The sequence below is a fragment of the Diadema setosum genome, chromosome 7 (assembly GCF_964275005.1).
Source record: "Diadema setosum chromosome 7, eeDiaSeto1, whole genome shotgun sequence".
Classification (NCBI taxonomy): domain Eukaryota; kingdom Metazoa; phylum Echinodermata; class Echinoidea; order Diadematoida; family Diadematidae; genus Diadema; species Diadema setosum.
The window spans coordinates 37,739,583-37,762,900 of record NC_092691.1 but is presented as its reverse complement, the minus strand read 5'-3'; the positions used below and the strand labels follow the sequence as shown (position 1 = coordinate 37,762,900).

The following is a 23,318-nucleotide window of genomic DNA, read 5'->3' as shown; positions in this document are numbered from 1 at the left end:
CTAAGTTTGCAAAATTGTAATCAGCATGAAACTGATGTTTTACCCCTTTTATAGAGGATATTGATGCATCAGAAGCAGAGTAAATGTTTAATGGTTATAAAAAATATGCTTGAACATATGTTGTGATCTCTGTATATGGTGCATTTGTAATGACATGTTTGACAAAATAGAAATCAGGATTGTCATTTTTTGCCATGGCAATTTGCATGCTGATGGTCATGTTTCCATGGTAACACCTTTTGAAAGCATTATGACTTTCTCAAAACGTTCATGCAGTATTTGTACAGAGCAACATCACATACGTAACAAAGTCCAAACAGGAATTAGACATTAAGGCAGAACACTCCTATATTACAGGTGAAAAGGCTTATAATAAAATGTATGAATGTATCATTTTCAAATGGGTACAAAACCTTGAATGGATGAAGAAATCATCAGGAGAAATATTTGACAGCTTTGTGTAAATCTGCAAGTTTGTGAAAGGAGGGTTGATATTCAAGGATAGCACAGGTAATGCTTTTACATTCAAACCACCTGAGAAACAAGGTTGACAATCTGATAAATTGCACTAGTATCTTATCAAAACCCATCGAAGCAGCTACAGTAAACTGATATTGAGCATTGGTACAATATCAAAAACAATAAACATACATCAAAGTCATCATTTGAACTATTTGGCTTTCAGTTTCTTTTTGAAACTTTGGCTTGATATTGACATTTTCAGTTATTTTATTCAGCTGTCGAGAATGCCCAGTGGTGATACGAGAAGTGGGCAGAGTAGAAATGAATTGACAATGATTTGGATGTTCATGGTAGAGTGTTAGGCGGTCAGGGTCAAAGGTCACTGTCATCTGACCTCAAATTCCATTGAGTAAGTTCAAAGATTGATGAAAATTGGAACATTATTTTTTTGGTGTTGTGTAGAGAGGTTTGACGGTCAGTCCTTGCTTAATGGTCAAGATCAGTGACCTTCATCGAAATGTTGTGATTGCATGAGAAGGCGGGCATCCCAGTCAAACCAATCAGTGGTTGAATTCCTCCAGAATGGTCAGATTTGCTAAATTTCAAAAAATGACTAATTATTGTGCATGTCAAAATACTAACATGGATATAAAGTAATATGGTTGGTATGATATTCATATATATTTATAAATTATATAACACTTGTATTGGAAAAGCAGTGTAAGTGTGAAAGTAATTTCTTTCTTCTCCTTTGTATACATCATTGTTCTGTAATTTATCTCCTCTCCTATAATTGTGGAATGAAAGTGTTGCTAATCTTAACGGCTCTGTCCCAAAGGGGGCAGAATAATTTTTGGTTTTGGTTTTGTTTGTTTGTTTTTTTGGTGGTGGGGGGGGGGGGCTGGAGGGAGTCTGGAAATTTTTGTACTGATAGTATAAAAGTTCAAATCGTCTCTGTTACTTTTGAAGGGACTCTACAGTACTGGTTGAGGTGAGGATTCATCTTGTAGCATTTTGCGAGATGTTAAGAAACCACTCTATGAAATGTTCAAGAGCATACAATTCTAAGGGGAATCAAAAGTTTATTAGATGAAAATCGGTTTTGAAATGACTGAGATATATAAAAACAAGGTAAAACAAAGAGATCCTGATAAAAGTTGTGGCCTGTCAATTTTATTAGGATTACTTTTTTTAATATCTCACCCATTTCAAGGTCAATTTTTATCAAATAAATGCTGAATCCTTCCTGAAATTACATGCTCTTTCATATTTCATAAGAGGTTTCTCATTATCTCATGAAAAAATGTTATTTTAAACCTGAATACTCACCTCAACCAGTACTGTACAGTCCCTTTAAGATGGGTAGTCTGGAAATTGTATGGTAAATAAACAAAGCTTATGAGGTTTGTTCTTCTGCTTATAGTTTTCGACTTTCAACCTTTGTCAATTCTGGTTAATGCTGATTTTTAGCAGATGGTTCCGAATCTTTCCTGTTGAGAAAGGGCTATCATACATTATTATGATGGTGACAATGAAAATGATAATGAAGATATGATGATGATAATCATAAAAGTAATTATAAAAACATTGATAACTGTAATCATAGTAGTAATGACAGTGATGAAGATGATAATTTGATGAAGATAGCAGTATCATTCTTCTTCTTCTTCATAATCAACTGATACTGTCATCATTGTTGCTGTAATATTCATGATTTTTCTCAGTAGTAGACAGTCCCAATTGTGCTAAAATAGGGCATGCATTGTGACTACGGTTGTGAACATATCTGTGGCAACCACCGTAGCGTGTGTAATCTCCAATGATGAATGATTTCACATCAGGAGAGCGGGATAGCCAATGCACGTTTGACGGCAGCATTCAACATGGTGCTGAACATTCAGGCTTGGATGGAAGCATGGATGTGTGGCATATCTAAGCACATGACAGAACAGCATTGTGTGTGCTGTGCTGACCGGGCTGTGACCCGGTAGTCTTAGAAACCAAAAACCACTTTCCCTTATCCTGGAGTGAAGGCAAGGGTTTACCGAAGGATTAGGTCATCAAAAGAGCTGGTGTTTTGTTTCAGATTTTGGCTTTATACAACCTCTATGCCTGAAAAGTATAAATATTTTCTAAATATTTCATTTAAGTAAGAAAGTAAGCCCATAAGTAGAAAGTGCAAGCTTGCATTTGATGGAAAGAAATGATTCTTGTGGAGAAGGCATAAAAATATGAAGTGTGATATACTACATTCATAATAACAAGTCATTAATCATGCTGTTCTGCTGTGTACCTGCATTTTGGACCAGAGGATGTCAGCAGAACTGACTGAAAATGATTTCCCAAGTCAGATTTAATACGGTGCAGTTACGATGTAGAGAGGATGCACAATTACATATTATTAGTCCCTAGGAGCTAGTGAAAGTAGCATTTTAGATTGCTTTTATCTAAAAAAAAAAAAAGATGAAAATGTCCTCATCGTGATGAGTGCATGGCGTCTGTGAACACAGACTAGTTTTCCGTGGTAATGAGACAAACAGTATGTAACCGCTGGTGTGAGCTGTGTGATGTACTCATGGCAGCATGTCTTTGCTTAAAGGGGCTCGTGCAGCAAGGTTCTTCTTCCTATTACTTTTCTTCGCAAGATATCATGAGGTGGTTCTCGGACAGTTATCCCCTGGACAATTTCCCCAGATCCTTTTCCTGACCCCCAACCCTAATCCTCTAATCCTGATCCCAACCCTAATCCTAATCCTGAACCTAAACCTGATCCTAACCTTGTAGAACCCAAATTCTAACCCTGAACCTTACCCTACTATTAAAGCCTAGTCATTTCTCTAACCCTATCACTAACCAGTATTTGTGTGTGTGTGTGGGGGGGGGGGGGGGATCGTCCTGATACACTTGAAGTCCTACAACAGTTACATACTCCATATTGTTGTAGAAGTGATATCCTACACCTACATAAATCGGTGAACCTCCTGTAATTATCAACTTGACTACATGTATGTCATGTGTCGCCAATGGGGTAGAATGGGTCATTTTCATGCTTCTTCCTTCAAATGGTACGTATTAAGGCATTATATATGTTCCAGGATTTGTCATTTATCCATGCACACCAGCATACCATGCATATTATCTTGCATAACAAAAGCCTTTCAATGTTGTTGTTGTTGGGTTTTTTTTTTTTTTGTTTTTTTTTTTGGGGGGGGGTATTATTATAGAAGTGAGATTGGTGGTTTTTTTTTTTTTTTTTTCATACCTTTACCAGACATGCATCTATCTCATTAATTACATTTTTTTTCTGTCAAGAGAGTTTACTTTTGTTTTGTTTTCAGTTTTGCTTTATTTTCAATATTACTTGTTTAGTGTGCAATGTTAGAAGTCCTGTGCAGAAAACTTGTACTGTCAGTAATAATTCATAGCATTGAGATACAGTTGGCAAAAATTACAGCTACACTTTACTGTCCTATGTGATAAGGAACACTGGGCCTTCTAGCCAGCACATTTTTTTTTTTACAAGTCTGTCATTATTTTAGTATTTATAGTTAAAGGTACTGTTTACCATTGGGAACAGTGATTAAAAATATATAAAAAAAGTTTGAAATATCACATTTGATGCATATGTGTAGGTAAGTTTTATCACAGAACATCCTACCATATAAAAAACTTCACAATAAGGCCTAGAATATAAGGAGGTATCACTGCTTTTCTCATTAAACCATAATTGTAGACAGTTTAATCTTGAAGCATTAACTATTATTCACATTTTGTACATGTATATTAATACTTGACATGGATTATCCTGATTCAAATTTTTACATTGGTTATTTCTATCCCTAATTCACATTCTAGAACTATTTTAAAGCACTAAATCTAGGTTTTTGTTTCATCTGCAAATGGTGAATAATGCCTTTAAGCGAATTAAGTGTCATCAGAGCTGAGTGAGATATATCTATTTCGATGATGCTACATGTATGCACATTTTTAAAACAGACTGTACCTTTGTCATTCATATAGACTGCACCTTTGTCAGTCATATCAGAAGCAAATCTTTTGATGCTTTGTCCCTTTTCACACAGGTTAGCTTTTGTGTTATCCAGAGCATGAAATCCAATTTTGGAATTGGTCGTTAATGGTAATACGATGTAGTGAGATTCCAGGAGATTCCGTGGTTGTTGATATTCAGCAGTCATATTTTGTCTGGATATGATGTTGTTTTTGCTGTTGTTTTTTCTCTTACTGGTATTATTACTTGTGTGTGCATGTGTGTGTGTGTGTGTGTGTGTGTACCTTTGTGTACATTTGTGGTATGATTTGTCTCTATGCTCATTGCTACATCTTCAGAACATCCTACCTTTTCCAGGAAGGTTTATGATATAGCACATAGTGTAAAAGTGGAAATTTTCGCACAAATAATTTTTTGCGCTCCGCTGGGTAAGATGAATTTTACGTGTTTTTAATTCCGTGGACACAGGACATTAACTACTGGAATATATGGCATGCAAAAATATTTGCGTGCTTTTATCTTCGCGCTCACTTCTGGTTGCGCGAAATGCGCAAAATTTCCACACTGAAAATTTCCACTTTTGCAGTATATGATAAGCTCTGCAAATGTTATATTGTAAGATTATACTGTCTGTTTTCAGCAACATTGTTTTGACAACTGTCAGCAGTATAATATTTGTCTACTAATTTCCCTCTCAGTTGAAGAAGCTATACATTGTACATGTATACAACTTGTACATGATGTACATAGTGGTATATGCACATATGCATGTGTGTATGCAGAGAGAGAGAGAGAGAGAGAGAGAGGGAGGACTGAATATGAGCAGTAACTAGTTCTTTACAGTAGAGTCAAACCTCTGCAGCCAAAGCATGGATCCAAATTTTGCCTCAAGGTTTTGCCTCAGAAGGTAGAGGGGGAAAAAAAAAATTCTTCACCTGCAGGAAAAAAACAGGACAGGGACGTAGATCTGTTCTCTGTCAAAATTCAATGGGATTCCCATTTCAGCTTGATGCTAGCAGCATGATGAAACGGGTCATGTTATGCAAAGTGTAGTAGGATATCAATATTATAGGGAGCCACCTGCATGACCAACATACATATCAGAGGATAGTCTGTCGCTCGTTTAGGGTCACAATATGGAAATGTATACTGCACAAACATCTAGACCTTTGTTGAGGTCTGTGAGAACCAAGTTTCACTCTGCAATGCTGTCATGTATCTCTCTGAAAACTTTACAGTCTTTCCAGTTTCTCATTAAACCAAAATTAAGGAAGTTAAAGAAGTTTTTTTAATTTGTTTTCTTGTTAAGGAAGGGAAAAGATACCTCCCAGGACCTTGCTGTAGACTACATACAGGCACAAGTTGCGGATTCATCACAGTGCAGTCATTGATAATGCTACAGAAAGATCAGTTTACAAGATTCATTTAAAAAAAAAATGACGAGAGCAAAAACAAAAGAGGGATTTGCCAAGCTTAAAGAAGAAGTTCCAGATTGGGTATCAGATTGAAGACGGGTAGCCTTTGGAATCATCTCTGGAGCTGCTTGTTAAACCCGCAGTGGTCTAGCTAGAGAATCCCGTTACGTGGAGAATGGCTGAACTGTTTGCTAACGATAGACTCTGTCAACACAGTCTGCGAGAACGTGGTACTCATAGAGCTGTCAGAAATGAAAATTAGACAGTGAGCCCCACCGCCGTCACCAATGTCATGCCATGAATGTGGATTCATTGTGATGTACATCAATGTGTCCAGACTGTAGGGGTGGTGGTGGTGGGGGAGGGGGTTTTTCCCTTGGCTCAACATACTAGTAATATGTTAAAATATCATATGTGATATATTACTTTTCCAATAGGAGGAAGGAGAGGGGTTAATGTGAAGTGGTGGTATTACATCATTGTTATGAGATCCAAGAGTGACAGATATGGTTGATACAGCCCTGATCAATGACTCTCTGTATATTGTAAAGTGAGATATTTCATTACATGATATTTAAATTTGCGAATTGGAACCGACAGCCTTCTTCACGGCGTTGAATTTTTCCAAATTGCCACTGGCGTTCAATGCATACAGTGTAGACAAGAATTTTCTGTGAACCTTGGCTTTAGCGAAATTTGTGAAACTGAAATTCACACAAACATTTCTCATTTTACAGTACATCATATATCAATTGAATGTATGCACATATTGTGAATACATAACACCAAACGAAATTAATAAATATGTCGTCTTTTATGAGTATGTATAAATTTGTGATGTGATCGCAGAAATTGCATGATTAGGTTGCTTGCATATATGGGCGACAGCCAAGGCTATTTCATTAGCAAGTCATCAAAGTTCAAGTGCCCCTTTTATTGTCAAGCACACATGACAAGCATTTTGTCAGAAAGACTCTCATTACTTTAATCAATGCAACTTGTGTGTTGAGGAGGATTTTCATTTTGGTTTAAAGTGCACATTGTGATTATAGGTACTAGGCAGTAAGACCATTCTGGAAAAGCAGTAATACAATTTTTTTATTATTTTTTTTTTATTGGAAGTAAGGCCAAAACTATCAACATAGACTGGAAAAGAAATGTTATGTTAATATTTGAGTTCCATTGATATAGTGGAGAAGCAGCTGATTAGAAAATTTAAATATATTGACAGACGTGAATGAATGTATAGAAATGACATGGATGGATAAATAGAGACATATAGATGGATAGACTTGCAGGGGAAATGGAAGAAGGATTGATAGGTGGATATATAGAGAGATAAAAAGAAAGAAATGCAAGCAGTGGGTAGGCATAGGCAGAGAATATGAGAAGCCAGCATTGGGTGTTCTTGAATTGGCGCCATGGTCACAACAAGCGTGGATGAAGATAGGATGCAGTGGATGTAATACAGCTGTATGTGTAGAGTTTTGTGTGTGTACGTGTGTAGCTTGTGTTTCTCTCTCTCTGTCCATCTCTCTCTGCTTCTCTATCTCTCTCTCTGTCTGTCTGTCTGTCTCTGTCTCTCTCTTTTGTGTGTGTGTGTGTGTGTGTGTTTATGTGTTAGTGCGTTCCTTTTGTCGGTGAGTGTGTGTGAGTGTGTATGAAAGAGCCGTGCCTATGAAAGAGCCGTGCATCTTTCCCCACCAGCCTTCTGAGAAAGTCAGCCTGACATTTATAGCATGCTAAACCTGTGCGAGCCGGAGCCGAGAATAACTTCATCTATTATTGTCAAGTCCATGGCGCAGAATATAGAAGCTGAAGGGAGCCTGTGGGAGGGCCACCCAGCCAAAGGGAAATCAATGGCAACATGCAGTCTTTTCCCACAGACCTTGATTTTCACGCATCTCCCGGCCATCGAGGAAAGCTCTTTTACACAAGCTATGCTCAACCCCTCTCTCAGACCACAGCTACTGTGCGATACAATAACATTACATTTGTTTACATTTACATTTGATAACATTTGGGAATATATTCTGAAAAGATTACTCGGAAAGGAGTTCATGATTCTGGTGCGAAAGCAAGATGATACATGATGATATATGACATTTCTCCGCTGGTGTCATTATTCAGAAGTACAACGTCTATCAGTTTCGGGGTGAAGAAGGCAGACGTCGGCTGGCCTATCAAGTAGATATATTCAAAAAGAAACTATTTGAAGTAAAAGTCCTTTCCAAGTACCTGGCATACTGTTTCATTTCATTATGAAGAGTTTTGTGTCACAAAAAGTTCAAACATGGAGACAAAAAAAAAAACCAAAACATCACAGAGTATTCATATGATTTTTCATCTGCAGCATGTAATGTGTTCATCATAATCATTCTTTCTGTAACCAAAAGTGGTACCTCCTTCTTGGTCCTCCTTGATTTCCATGAAGCTATTTCTGTGAAGTCCATAATCAAAAATTTATTCAAAGAAAATACAAGAGGCTATGGCATAAAAGCTACTGATAATGAATGAAAATTTGAGAGAAGTAGCACTGATGATAAATAAAAAAGGAAATGTTTGGATGTCAACTCTGAAATGTCCTATTGCTATTAAAAGAGCACCCCAAAACCTGCTGTGATGTTGTCTCCTTAGTGATCTTTATCATCGTCATAATATGTAAAATGTCATCAATGTCATATCTCACAATTGTTAGCATGCTTATGTTAGTGTATCTGTTGTTATATTTCTCCTATTGTCATACCCCTGCCAAAATGAAGTTTTGAGGGTGCAGTTATTTGTCAGAATCAGCCTTTTGTTGGTTGCGAAGGCTTGTGCTTGTGCAAGACACATATTCTATGAGAAAATGTGTCATTGTTGATAGTACATTATCATGCCCTCCCTTGTTTTAATGCATATCAAATAGTTGGCTACATATTATCACCCTCAGTGAAGGTTTGTTGTATCATACATTTCCTAAGAGTGGCAGAAGATGTGTTGCCATAGTAATAGCATAATACCCCCCCCCAAAAAAAAAAAAAAATAAAAATAGAAAAAATAAAAAAAAAATAAAAACAATTGATTAATTAATAAATATTGCATGGCTCAGATAACTTCCTCTCCCTGCACACAATCCACACAGAATTTTGTTTATCTATAGTGATAAAGAGTATTGTGATTTTAATCATGACAAGATACTTTGAGATTAATATGCCATTGTTTTTACTAATAATTCTTTTCTCTCATATTGGTGTAAAGTTAAGCATTTTGTATCAGTATAGAAGAGTGATATTCACTTCTTGCCCTGATTACTGTCACAGGGCAAGAATGTGGGATGACAGTACAGTATTAGCTACTGTACCTGCAGAGATATAATTTGATATTTTTTGTATCATTCAACGTATCTGCTTGGCTGCTGGTATAGTATAATTTTCGTGTGACATGTTTTCGTACCTATCCTGCGGTAGTGTTAAATCATGTGCACAAACAAATAAATGGATAAATGAAGTTTCAGTGCAGTTGGGCATTACGACCACAGACTTGCACAGAGGCTAATTACTCACATGCATGGATACACAAGTAGGGCCGAAAACAGCGCTCGCACATGTGAGAATAAATTCCACCCTAGGCTTGACGATAGCATCGTTGTGTCGTGTGCATGCTAGCTGTGTGTGTGTCTGTGTTGTGTCTGTGTGCGTGTGTGTACAGGAGAGTATACGAGAGTGTCTGCCACTAGCTCGTTAAGTTATTATGATGGCAAAGTGGAGGTTGATAGTGGCAAGGAGGACTTGTGTAAGGACTTCTCATAACGTGTTAAACTAACACAGCCTCGGTATATGAAATGTATTGAAGCTCACCAAAAAAAATAAAAAATAAAATATGTGGGGTAAAATATGAGGAAAGAGTCTAGCAGCTGGAGGAAGGAAAATGCTCTTGCATACATGTGTAAGAGAAACAAAAGAAATGGGAGGGATCGATAAGAATACAGAGATCATAAAGATTTTTTTTTTGTGTGTGTGGCATGGATGAGTTTTTCCAACATCTTTCTGAAGTATGTCTTCTATTCATCGGTAGTGTGTATTATCTGTGATAAGTGTCATACAGAAATGTGTATTAAAGGGACTGTACAGTACTGGTTGAGATGGGGATTCATGTTTTGAACATTCCTAGGTGACATAATGAAAAGCCTCTTATGAAATATGAAAGGGCATGTAATTTTAAGAAGGATTCAATGTTTATTTGATGAAAATTGGTTTTCAAATGACTGAGATATCAAAAAAGTGCTAATAATAAAAGGGGACATGCCACAATTTTATTAGGATCTCTTTGTTTCACCTTGTTTTTGGATTGCTCAGCCATTTCAAAACTGATTTTCATCGAATAAACTTTTGATACCCCTGAGAACTGCATGCTCTTTGACATCTCATAGAGTGGTTTCTGAATATCTCGCAAAACGTTAAAAGCTAAATCATCACCTCGAACAGAACTGTACACACCCTTTAAAGTAACCATATATTCTTATTTTTTCACTCATTTCACAGTATCTTCTTCTGTCCAGTCCTTTTATCATAGAATATTTCTTCCATCGCTCTTTCCATTGTTCAGATATGTCTCGAATGTGAGCTGCCCCTTACCTGATTCTTCTTTTTTTACTATATCTACTCTCTTTGCAGCATAGACACTTGCATGTATGTGTGTCTATTATTCTGTTTCTTTTTCTTCCCATTTTAAACCATTCATGTAGAATGCATACAATCAAAGGGATAGAATGCTCTAAAACATGATATATTCGCGGCATGAAATTTTCGCGAATTGGAGCCGACGGCCTTTTTTGCGGCATGAAATTTTCACGAATTGCCAGTGGCATTCAGTGCATATAGTGTAGACGAGAACTTCGCATGCATTTTAATTTCGCAAATCTTGGCGCTCGCGACACGAAATTAAAATGCATGCGAAGATTCCTCGTTTTACAGTAGTTTTGGTTGAGATGGGACTTCTGGTTTATAACACTTTTTTGTGAGATAAAGAGAAACCTTTTATGAAATATGAAAGAACAATATAATTCAAAGAGGAATTCACAGTTCATTTGATGAAGATTGGTTTTGAAATGGCTGAGATATCCAAAATAGAGTGATCCTAATAAAAGGTGGGACCCACATTTAAGTAGGATCGCTTTGTTTTACTTTGTTTTTTTGGTGGCTCGGCCATTTCAAAACAACTGAATTCCCCGTAGAAATATATGCTTTTTAACATTCAACATGTGGTTCTAAATATCTCGCAGAAAATTTAGAAGCTGAATCCTCATCTCAACCAATACTATACCAACCCTTTGACCTCCAACCTCCTCCTGCTAAGCAATCATATACCCCACTATCTGTCAATCTCTCTATTCTTTGCATCAGCTTTGTCATTTGATTTATTTTCTCGAATTCCTATGCTTTGAATTAACCAATAAACTCCCTGCTAATTTACTACTTTTTTTTTTCATCATTCCTTTCATCTTTTACTGTTCTGTATTATTTCTTATATCAAAAAAAAAGAAGATAAATTTATGAGCTTGTGCATCACCTATACACCTGTTTGTTATCTTTCTCTCTACTGATCTTTAGTTTTGCCCTTTTAACGTGTCATTCACATGAAAGGGAAGGAGGATCAAGGTCCTGTTTACCTTTGGGAGCAATGATTTCAAAAATGTTCAAGATGTCACATTTAATGCATATATGTGCATATATTTAGGTCTGTTGTGTTACAAAACATCCTACCATATAAAAATCTTCGCAATAAAGCCTAAAATATAAGAAGATATCAGGGTTTTTTTCTCAGTAAACCACAACTGTAGATGGTTTAGACTGGAAACAGTCTTATTATAACTATTATAACTTTTATGTATTTAAACAACACTTTACATCGATTATACTGATTCAAATTTTTACAGTGGTTGTTTCTATCCCCGACTGACATTTTAGAACTATTTTAAATCACTAATGCTTGGTTTTTGCTTCATCTGCAAATGGTAAATTATGCCTTTAATTTTTCAGCACCTGTTTGACCTCAGCAAGGGATCAGGAAGGAGGTATTAGGGGGGTGTGATATGTGGCAGTAAACTACAGGTAGTGCCATTGCAAATCCCAGGTCGGAGATTCAAAGCTTCATAATCACAAAGATAATACATGATTCATCCCTGTGGATGTGGACACAAGCACCCCCTGTAATACAACAAATTTTAAGTCAACACAATCATTCATTTCTACTCCATGTTCAAGTTGATGGATTTTAGAAGTAAAGTCAAATGGAGTGATCCAGCAATATGCAAATTACATTGGGCGATGACTTGTCACCTATTCAAAGGGGGGGGGGGGGATCAAGTCACAACCACTGGAAGTAATGTAACTACAATATATAGTTTTTGTGTGTGTACTGATATTTTAGCAAAGTTCTGCAAGTGCTTCTCCCATCCCGTAATGTAATCAATGTTAGGTTATAAATATTAACACAATAAGTTCTGCATTTCGTTTTTATTTTGTGTCACTAAAGGGTATTACAGAAGATACATGTAGGTCAGAAGAAGACCTGCAGCACAGTCAATTTAATGAAATTTGTGTTATTTGGTTTGCTTTATTTTGCTCTATTTCAGCTAACCTGATCAGTATTAAATAGTTGTATGCGTTTCGAAAGTCGTGTTTGCATTATGCTTTGGTAACATTTTATTTTATGCAGTGATTTTAGTCAGTTTAAAAAAAAAAAAAAAAAAAAAAAAAAGATGTTTTAAGCAAAACTGGCTGGATTGTGCTTTTGTTATGCCTCTGCCCCAATAGGCCCTGGAGGCAGTAGTATCAAAAACAATTTTCATGTATTCATACCCTTGCTGGCCAGCATAGAACAATTGACTAGAAAAAAAAAATTGCAACTTTGAGTTTTTGTTTTTGTTTTGTTGTTGCTCAGAGATATTAGAGTTAAATCTTCAAACAGGTGCATTTTAGAATCACTATTTCAACTTGTACCTTTCACATACAAAATTATGACAGGAGGTGCAAGTTGCCAAATAATTTTCCCACGCTATTTTCCAATTTATGTTCTTCATACAAGTGTAAGTCTGAAAAAAAAAAAAATCAATTTCTAGAGATGGAAAATGTTTGTTTGGCATTCAAGAACCAAGGGAAGAATTCTTGTCAAAGAAAAAATGTATGCACACTAATTAACAAATATCATGTACCAGATGAAATGTTTATGGTTGATATGGCCTATAGATGTACAGTACACAAGGATTTGGGTAATTCCATGAAGTTTGGGCAGTGTCTATGTAGCATCGTGATATTTAAAAAATACATTTCACCATAACTCAATATTAATTATGCTATACATTTATTGTTTGTAGGCTTTACATTTGCATTGAGACCACACATTTTCCTGGAAATGTTGTGCCATTCAGACTCAATTTTGATGAAGTTATTAAACAATATGTAACAGTGTCCTGTAGCATCGTGATATTTTAAAATTTGGTCCTAAGAGACAAATTATGGCAATTAGCTTGACCAAAATTTGATGCAATATGCATTTACAAGATATGAATGAGATCGCTAAATATCTCAAATTTCCTGTACACAGTTTTAATTTTAAAAGAAAATTACAAAATGTATCACAATGCTATGCGGTGTCCTTTTTTGTGACATTTGGTGGACACCACGTAGCATACTGACACATCGTGTAAATTTTCTTGTAAAAGTAAAACTGGAAAGGAGAGTTAAGATATTTAGCTATCTGACTAATCTAGTAATTATGCATATTATATCAAATTTTGGTCAAGCTAATTGCATTAATTTGTCTTACAGGACCAGATTTTAACTATCACGATGCTACATGGACACGTCACGATGCTACAGGACACCGTTACATATTTTTTTAATAACTTCATCAAAATTGAGTCTGAATGGCACAAAATTTCCAGGAAAATGTATAGTCTCAATACAAATGTAAAGCCTATAAACAATATATGTATAGCATAATTAGTATTGAGATATGCTAAAATGTCACACTTTGTGCCCCAACTTCATGGAATTACCCATTTGTATTAAATGGGATATTCCCAGCTTGTTGGTTGTTTTTCCTGCATGAAGTTTCCTTTTTTATCCAAGCTAGTTTTTTAGCTGTACAAACAAGAAGACTTTCGGTTTGGAAGAGGAAGTCTTTGCAAACCACTGAGAAACCCTGACATTACGTGAGTCAGGAATTCTTACAACAGCCTGACTTGTAGGATAACATGTAGACTATACAATGAGTGCTGTACTTGTTTGTAAAAGGAAGACATAAAAGCCACAATATTTACATTGTAGAATATATCCATGGGAGAAAAATTATGTTCCCTGAATGCCTTAAAAGCAAAAGCCACAATGTATGAACATAATTCTGTATTGTACACTGTAGTTACAAAACTTCTCAGAAAATCATGACTGTTTGATTGTGTACAAGCTTAACATTATAAAATCCAAATATGTAGCTTGTGTCAATTTCAGTATGTGGTCTTTGCATGGAATTTCTTTTATTACATGGTGTATCAGCATACCATCATGACTTACTGTATACGCCATATATTTCGCGAGTCTAAATTTTCGCGAATCGGGAATTCCCGACGATTTCGCGAGTGGTTAAATTCGCGAGTTTGGAGTCCTGTACTGAACGGAAAAATGTACATGCGTACGTAACATTCACATCGGGGTCAGAGTCAATATTTTCGCGTGTCTTTAATTTCGCGAATAGCACCCGACTCGCGAAATTCGCGAAAATAAAAACCTCGCGAAATATTTGGCGTATACAGTACTTGACGCTCCCCTTTAGAATTCAAACATGTCGATATTAAATTGGCTTGATTCAGCGTTAACATGGGGCAATTCCTTAGAATACTGTATACGCCAAATATTTCGCGAGATTTTATTTTCGCGAATTTCGGGATTTAGGTGCTATTCGCGAAATTAAAGACATGTGAAAATATTGACTCTTCTCCGTTCAGTACAGGACTAAACAATCGCGAATTTAACCACTCGCGAAATCGTAGGAAATTCCCGATTCGTGAAAATTTAGACTCACAAAATATATGGCGTATACAGTATGAAAGGTGTATTTGTATTCATATATATATATATATATATATATATATATATATATATACATCATGCTGAATTGGTACATTTATAGGCTGTTGCATGGCATTAAAGAGGAGGAAAAACTTCATTAATGAGTGATATTATGAATTCTCCCTATTACATATAAAGTCACCTGTAAAAACTCAAACAGCAGCGGCACTATATACATGTAATTTCTCTGTCAATGTGTTAATGCCGCGCACGAACAAGCTCTATTTGATCGTATGCAAAAAAAAAAAATAATAATATGGAGCACTATCTTTGATATCTCCTACCTTGTAACTACCATAGTTTGTCACATGTTGGGAAAAGAAATATGAAGTTATAAGCTCTGAAAAGGGGAAAAATTAGCTGTGATTACCACATAACCTCTGCCCATGCCTGCTGCATAGTAACTCCGCATTACCGGAAGTGCACAAGTCAACACCAAAAGTATGACCCCACTTGACCTCCACATGTTGCGCATAAGATCACCTCATTCAGTTTCACGTAGTGTGCAGCCAGCGTACAGACCCGACCGCAAGTGATGAAATGCTAACGTAATGCTATAGGGAGAACTGTCCAAGTAGCATATATCCGTAAAGATGTACAGTATTTTCCAAAGAGATCATAGATTTTTTTTTTCTTCTAGCCTTCTCATCAGACCACACTTTGATAGTGCTGTTTTACAATCTACTATCAGGCTGTTTAGATTCTGTCAAACCAGAAACATTCATGGCTTAAAACTTCCACAAATCACCACTGGCATTAAATGACTTGAGTAGAAAATGCTTTCACATTGCAAATCCGGACTCTTTGCAAAATCTGCTCAAGTTTCGTTTGTGCAAAAATTTCTGGTTTTTCAGTAGCCTTTCCAGTAGATAAATGGAGATGAACTCAGTAAGAAAATATTGATCAACAAAAAATATTTGTTTGGAACATTACATGCATTTCACAATATTTTCCTCCATTCAGTGAATACACATGCAGGTTTTTCATTTTTTTTAAAGCTATCTTTGTTCAAATTTACATTCAGACTGAATTTGTAGAGACAAGTGTCATTACGTGGCATTACTAAATGTGATTAGTATTATTGTCAGTTCTGATTTCAGAACAATATGTTTTGTCTATCACCGGTGCATGTATTGTGTGATACTATGTTATCAGCACAGTTTCTCAATGTTTGCTTTGATATATGATTGTACTGAGAAGGTGAATAATCCTGAGATCAATATTGCAAAAATCAATTACCTAAATGTATACAATGAACAATGTTGATGTAGATTTGATTTGTATCAAAATTGAATGATTCTGTTAAGTAGGAATGGCTGGAAAAAAGAAGAAGGAAAGAAACAGAAATGTCCAAGAAGATCCCTTTAAGCTGTCTCTGGCCAGCCAGAAATTAAAATGCATCAGGACTGGTCAACATGCACCTGATGCTGACATTTGTATCACGGCTTCCCCTTTTTGCTCTGCTCAGGAGTTGAGCGTTCTCAAGTGGGTAATCGTGGGTGTGTTGCCATGGCGACAGCCTCTGCTTGGTCCCTTGTCCACTGTCTGCCCGGCTCCCCTCACCCTCTTTGCACAGAGAAAAAGCAATATCCTCCACCCTTCAATTACAAAGTGTCAGATGAAAAAACAAAACAAAACAAAGCATATAGTGGCTTATTGTATCTCTGTTTTTCTCAGTCTTCTAATCTTCAAATCTTCCTCAAAATCACTTTCTTTTTATCATCCCTGTTGTTTGTTTTTATCTGTCTGTGGATCTCTTTGTATCATTTTCTATCTGTTTCTATCCACCTGTATGCTCTTTCAGGAGATTTAAGTCTTCAGGTGTTTGTCACAATCGTTGTTCAGATGAAGCTAGTCTGCCCAAGGATACATGTTCATGTACTAATCAAGACGTCAAAGTACTAATGAAATATAAAAGATGTGAAGCCCATAGAGAATTATCATGGATGATATTTACATGCTATTCGTAAAAATCATACAGTTCTGATGATTATCATATTATTATTAATCAAAAATTTGGACTGAAGATTTAGAATTTACAAAGTATATGATTAAGTTGACATATGAAGATGCTGGTGTGCAATCATATAAACAGTGGAGATTGACTTTTACTTTTAGATAAAACATTATTTTATATGCTTGTCAAGAGATAAGAGGGTAATGTGTACTGAGCAAAGGACGTGATTTGTTTTATCATGCAGTGGCACATTTCAGTCATATGTCATATTCTAACAATTAGAGAATGGATGAATTGGATGTTTTTATTTAAAGCCAGTGAGCATTCCTTTAGAGGTATCAAATCCCAAATCAGAGATTGAAGGAATATTTCCAGAATGTGATCATTGCCACATGTATGTCATACTGCAAGGGCACTACACTAACCATACACTCTTGTCAAATGCAAAAGAAGTTTTGAGGGCTTGTAAAGGCAAAAGTCAGAGATACCACATTAAAGGGAGTTGGACTGCAAAGAGATGTATTGACAGGACAACAAAGACCCAAGACTAGGTTTGGGAAAGTTTGAACAGAACATGAAAAGTGTTGCGATTAGCATCTGATGGTGGCATTGTATAAAAGCACTTCAAATGAGCTACCACTGGTATTTGAAGCTTAGGACGAAAATCACAGACCGAATGTGCCTATGTATGAAACATTGCTATTTTCACAGGTTCTTATGAAAAATGTGTCCTCCATGACCTACTCCTGCTATACGTCAAGGATGCAGTGTTAGTAGGCCTAAATATGCGTATCCTTGGCAGCTAAGACATCTCCTCCATACAATAGGGGGAGGGGGAATGGCTTTTTTGTATGTAATAGAACTAAATGACAGAACCATAGTGAAAGGCTATGCAGGAGATAAGACATGGATGGCTGTTGTGAAAAGCCCAGAGGATGGTATGATTGGATTCCCATGGGATGGCCCGTTGGATGATTTACTGACGATCAAATGGTCATAACCCTCATGTCATTCCTCTGCCTTGTCTGTGGGGTTTACACTGTCATACTGCCTTTTATTTCATAGCCTTTATTCCAGTCAACTCTCGCCAGCAACTCTTCCCGTCTACATTTTCTCCTACAAGTGTTTTTTTTTTTTTTTTTTTTTTTTTTTGATGAAATGCCTCGTTTCTCAATCTGGTTGATGAAATGTTACTATCTTTATGTGGAAAAAAAAGAAATACTACTGGCTTTTAGCATTTTTTATTTTTTTATTTTTTTTGGTTTTGTTTTCTTATTGTACTATGATAGTGACAGGAAGGTTTGAGAAAGAAAGCAGACGATTTTGGGTCTTTGATCTACTCCTTCTGAGTACTTGCTACCGTAGGGCAACTGATTGTAGATACAGTGTAGTTGAAAGGAAAAGAGAGGAAATCTAAAATATATTATAGGGACTGTACAGTACTGATTGAGGTGGGGATTCATGTTTTGAACATTCCTAAGTGAGATAATGAGAAATCTCTTATGAAATATGAAAGAACATGGAATTTTAAGAAGGATTCAACATTTATTTGATGAAAATTCGTTTTCAAATGGCTGAGATATCCAAAAAAAAAGGTGATGATAATAAAAGGCGACAGGCCACGTCTTTTATTAGGATCTCTTTGTTTCACTTTGTTTTTGGATATCTCGGCCATTTCAAAACCGATTTTCATCAAATAAACTTTTGATACCCCTTAGAATTGCATGCTCTTTGACATCTCATAGAGTGGTTTCTGAATATCTCGCAAAACATTAAAAGCTAAATCCTCACCTCAACCAGAACTGCACACACCCTTTAATTTTCAGTAAATATTTTAGATATCTTTTATAGTGGAAAGTTGGACTCTCTTAATTTATTTATTTATATACTTTCTCTTTTTATTTCATTTTTTCCCCCGATATACCCGAGTCCTTTAGAGAGGGGAATATGATGCTATTGAGCTGATATCTTTTGCAGGAGCAATGTTTGATACTCGCCTTTATGAGGGGGAGCGGCTTTCTACTGTAATGCAAAGATTTGTATTATACCATGTAGGCATCCCAGCTGAATAGGCTGATGGAGAACAATTTACTTCATCGGTATGTAAGGGGGAAGGTCGAATTCGATACTATTGGATATGTGCATTTAGCCATATGAATATGATTGTGCAATTCTGTGCTATTCATCTCTTGCGTTTGTCATGGAAATTCTCCTACATGTACTTCACTCATATCTGTTGAGCACAGTTGATGCAGAGCCGAACTAAATGAACATTTGATTGTGTTTGATGTTGGAAGGTATCTGTTTTGGGTGGCCTATTAATGCAGTGTTTTTTGTTCATATTACATGATTGTAGGTGCACATTAGACCAAATCATGCAACCATTCAGGGTTAAGCTTGTCTGTTGAGATGGGTTGTGAGCAATAGAGGTGGCTAGAAAATGTTAGCCTGCTTTTGATTGTCAGCAATTTCAAATAGTTCATAAAGAATGATTATTATGTAGATGTCAAAGAATCTTGCTGCAAATCACAATTTACACCTATAACGTCCATGCTGAGCAATGACGAATAAACTCCAGTCTTTGGGTTTTATATAATTATTTGCATGTTCTTTGTGGGGTTGGCATGAATACATGAGGTATATTTGTGTAGTTGGATCTTCTCTTCATCGTACTGTAATATCAGTGCTGTGCATCATGAGAAACATAAATTATGATTGTTTATGTCACCAACAAGGGCAACACTGAACACAATAAGCCAGTTTGGAGTTAGCTCATGGGCACATTGGTCCGAATGACCTTTCTTTTTTCTCAGTCGGTTAGGGGCATTCACTCATTTTAGAGCGAGGTAATGCGCAAGCTTTACATAACAATTTATGGAATTCATTGATCCTGTTCAAACAAAGAATGAACTTGCGCAGACCAGATGACCACAATGATCCGTCAATTAACACGATGGGAAAGCATCCATTTCATTATTTTGCATTGTATGTATTAGCCATCTCTTTCTTTTGATATTGTCAAATACCATTTTTGCTGTCAGGTGGCTGTGCTGGCAAACAGCATTTACAAGGATTACATGAATAATCATTACATCACAGATGCTTATCCCAGTGAATTTGAAAACCAACATACCTGTTGGTACGAATGACCTTTCTTCTGCTCATGCGCAAAGTGGAACTCCGAACTGGCTTATTCTGGATACATTGTTCTAGACTTTTTCATGTAATCTCATGCTGTAGTGTCATTCACCTCTTGTTGCTACACTGTACCTTGCCTATTCAGCTCATGTACGCCATTTATTTATTTATTTATTTATTTATTTATTTATTGTTGGGGGGGGGGGGATGGGAGTCAACGAAGTTTGAGCATATCATATCATATGCAGCTAATTCCAAACCACTCTGGAAATGAGTAGTGCACCTTGTTGCAGATTTTCACAGGTGACATGAAGAATTAGAGCAGTGCATTACACATGACGAGTTGCTATGAAACCAGACGTCGTAAATGTCAAATCGTGGAATATGCTCAGATCGGGGACTCGTAATACAGTAAATCATTCTGTCATGATGAAGTGAACGTATGTATAATGTTGTATAAGAGCAAGAAGTTTGTGAAATCCATGGACTTTGTACATTGTCAATGCCTTCCTAGTTCTCATCTTGATGCTATATTTTCCCAGAGGCATATAATCACAACATGAGCAGAAAACATCAGAAATGTCAAATTACTGCTTTCATGTTGTCACAATGTTTTATTTACCATTTTGCTATGCGCACTGACAAGGTAGGCTATTACAATGACAGGTTATACCCCCTCTGCCACCTTCACAGGGAGCTCAAACAAATTAAAAGGTTACAAAATGACCATAACAGTAGTAACCACAGCTGTTGCTGTTAGTTTTACAGGATTTTTGTTTGAGACTATCATAGGAGTGAGTGTCGCTGTAAATTGCTATCAATATACAGACTTTCATGCAATAGGGCTCTGCAAGGTACTTTACAGGGATCATATAGTTTTGGTTGAGACTTATCTTCAGGTTTCTAACATTTTGGGGTGAAATAATGAGAAACCTTTTATAAAATATGAAAGAACATGTAATTTCAAGAGGAATTCAACGTTCAGCAAAGTAAAACAAAGTAATCATAATAAAAGGTGGGTCCTACCTTTTGATAGGATCATTCTGTTTTTGGATATCTCAGCCATTTCAAAACCAATTTTCATTAAATAAACTTTGAACTCCTCTTAGAATGGTATGGCCTGTACAATTTCATAAGTGGTTTCTTAGTATCTCGCAAAAAGTTAAAAGCCCAATTCTCATCTCCACCAATACCATTCCTTTAATCTCAAGTCGGCAAGGTCCATGCGTGTGCAATCTATGCCAACTACTGTTTTTGGAATACAGTATGGGTCATATTAGTGGGCATCTGCAACGGGGAGGTTGTAGAAGGGACAAAAATTTATTGAAATAGAAAATACAGATATATTCAACAAACTTTATCAAATTGTGATGAATACCTGACAGTTCAAAACGGAGTAGAAAAAAAAGATATCTCACAGAGAAAAGCAGAAGGAAACTGCAACAGTAGCAGCTTTGGAGGATGCAGTATGTCTATTGCCATTGTGATACATTTTAGAAGTCTCTCCTGCTGAAAACCTGTTGATTTTGTCACAGGACTGCCACCCTACATGTCCATCCACATGGGGAAAAAAATATGAATTGCAGAGTTTCCAGTTAGCTGGCCAGGCTAACGTGTGTGCTTGTGTATTGTGCATACAATTTGCAGTTTCACACAGCTTTGCCGAGTCGATTGTGCATGCACAGTATCTTGCACAAGACACATGAGTATTCTCTCAAGTGATATAACATCATGATTTGTTGTTGTAGCAGTATGTATTGAACAGGTCACACATCACAAATTCTGAAGTCATATCTTCTCCGAGTGAAATCAGGCCAACATGGTAGAAATAGTTTATTTCTGCAGTAATTTGTCACATTGTGAACCTTATACCCTGTACATGGTAATCATCTTCTTTTACATGTATAGTAATTCAAATCATTGATTTCCATATAGATCGGATCACCTAATTTGTCAGTCTTGACAAATTCCAAGTCTAGTTATTCCTAGACTTGTGTTTTCAAAATATGTGGTATTGCATTTGATTTGTTGTAATTCTTTTAAGGGTCTTACCAACACAGGAAATTCTTTATGATATCTTTCTCTACTGTTTACACCAGAGTCGATCTGTAGCACAGTATGGTGATACAAGTATGCGCTGATTGCATGGATGCTGCTTCGGAGACAACAAAGGGGGGGGGGGGGGGAACAGGGAGTTAATGTGATTTAGCTGAAGACAAGTGTTTTCAAGACACTGATCCAGGTTTAAAGTAGGGAGCTAGAACAAACACTGGATAGCCTGCTGTGTGTGGTAGACACTCTCCCTCTATCTCTGCCGTGATTCACCCAGCAATGTCAGTCAGCTGTTTACCTCTGCCTCCTGCTAATTGTGCGTCCCAGACGTCTGCACGATGGACAAAGAGGGCATGCGTGTCTCTGTCGACGTCCTCGGATACGAAAACAATGGAGGAGTCGTGAAATATGACTGCACGATCTTCTCACTTCCACAGCAATTATGGGCTGTTGTTGATTCTTTTTTCCCCCTTTTTCATCCACAATAGTTTGTCTCTCCAAGTGAGGTATATTCATGTAAAGTTGCAAATGACATGTTATGTCATGTAGTACACCAACAACAGTGTACATCCTGTACCATAGTATTTTTTTTTTCCCCTCGCCAGTTTGACATTAAAGGCCCAGTGGTTCAGATTCTTCAAATATCATTTGGAGACAAGAAGAATCGTCAGAAATCTCCAAACTTCCACTCCCAGCAACCCCGCATACGTTGATTTCTAACTTTCACTAATGAATAGGTCCTAATTATATGGTTGTTTTCTTATTATTTGTCTCCATACATGTATAAATATCATCAATAAAAATCAAGTTTTGGTTAAAGTGATTTCGTCTGAAAGTATCTTATGTTGATGACTAGGACAGTAACAGCATTAAAGTAGGTACTAAAACAGTGTCAGAATGTGTACTTATTACCGTGGTAACTGATCCTTAATTAGTCTCGTGTGCAGTTGGGTACACATTTCTAATACCAGATGTACAAGTTGTGATGAAATGAGATGTGGAAATTTTGCCAGTTGGTAGCTTTGGAAACAAGGTTGTTTTCATTGTGCAGCAACAACTATATTTGTTTACTTTCATGTTGTTGATACAACGTAGTCGTTGTACTGTACAGAAACCTACATTGAGATTTGAAAAGACAAGTCCTCACAACTCTATCGTTTCGTCATGATATTTTT

The 23,318-nt window shown here is 36.5% G+C and overlaps 1 protein-coding gene across 1 annotated transcript in view; it reads left to right on the top strand.

The window, feature by feature from the left end:
- LOC140230930 (CREB-regulated transcription coactivator 1-like) overlaps positions 1-23,318 on the top strand; it is a 69,803-nt gene that overhangs the window by 33,471 nt on the left and 13,014 nt on the right.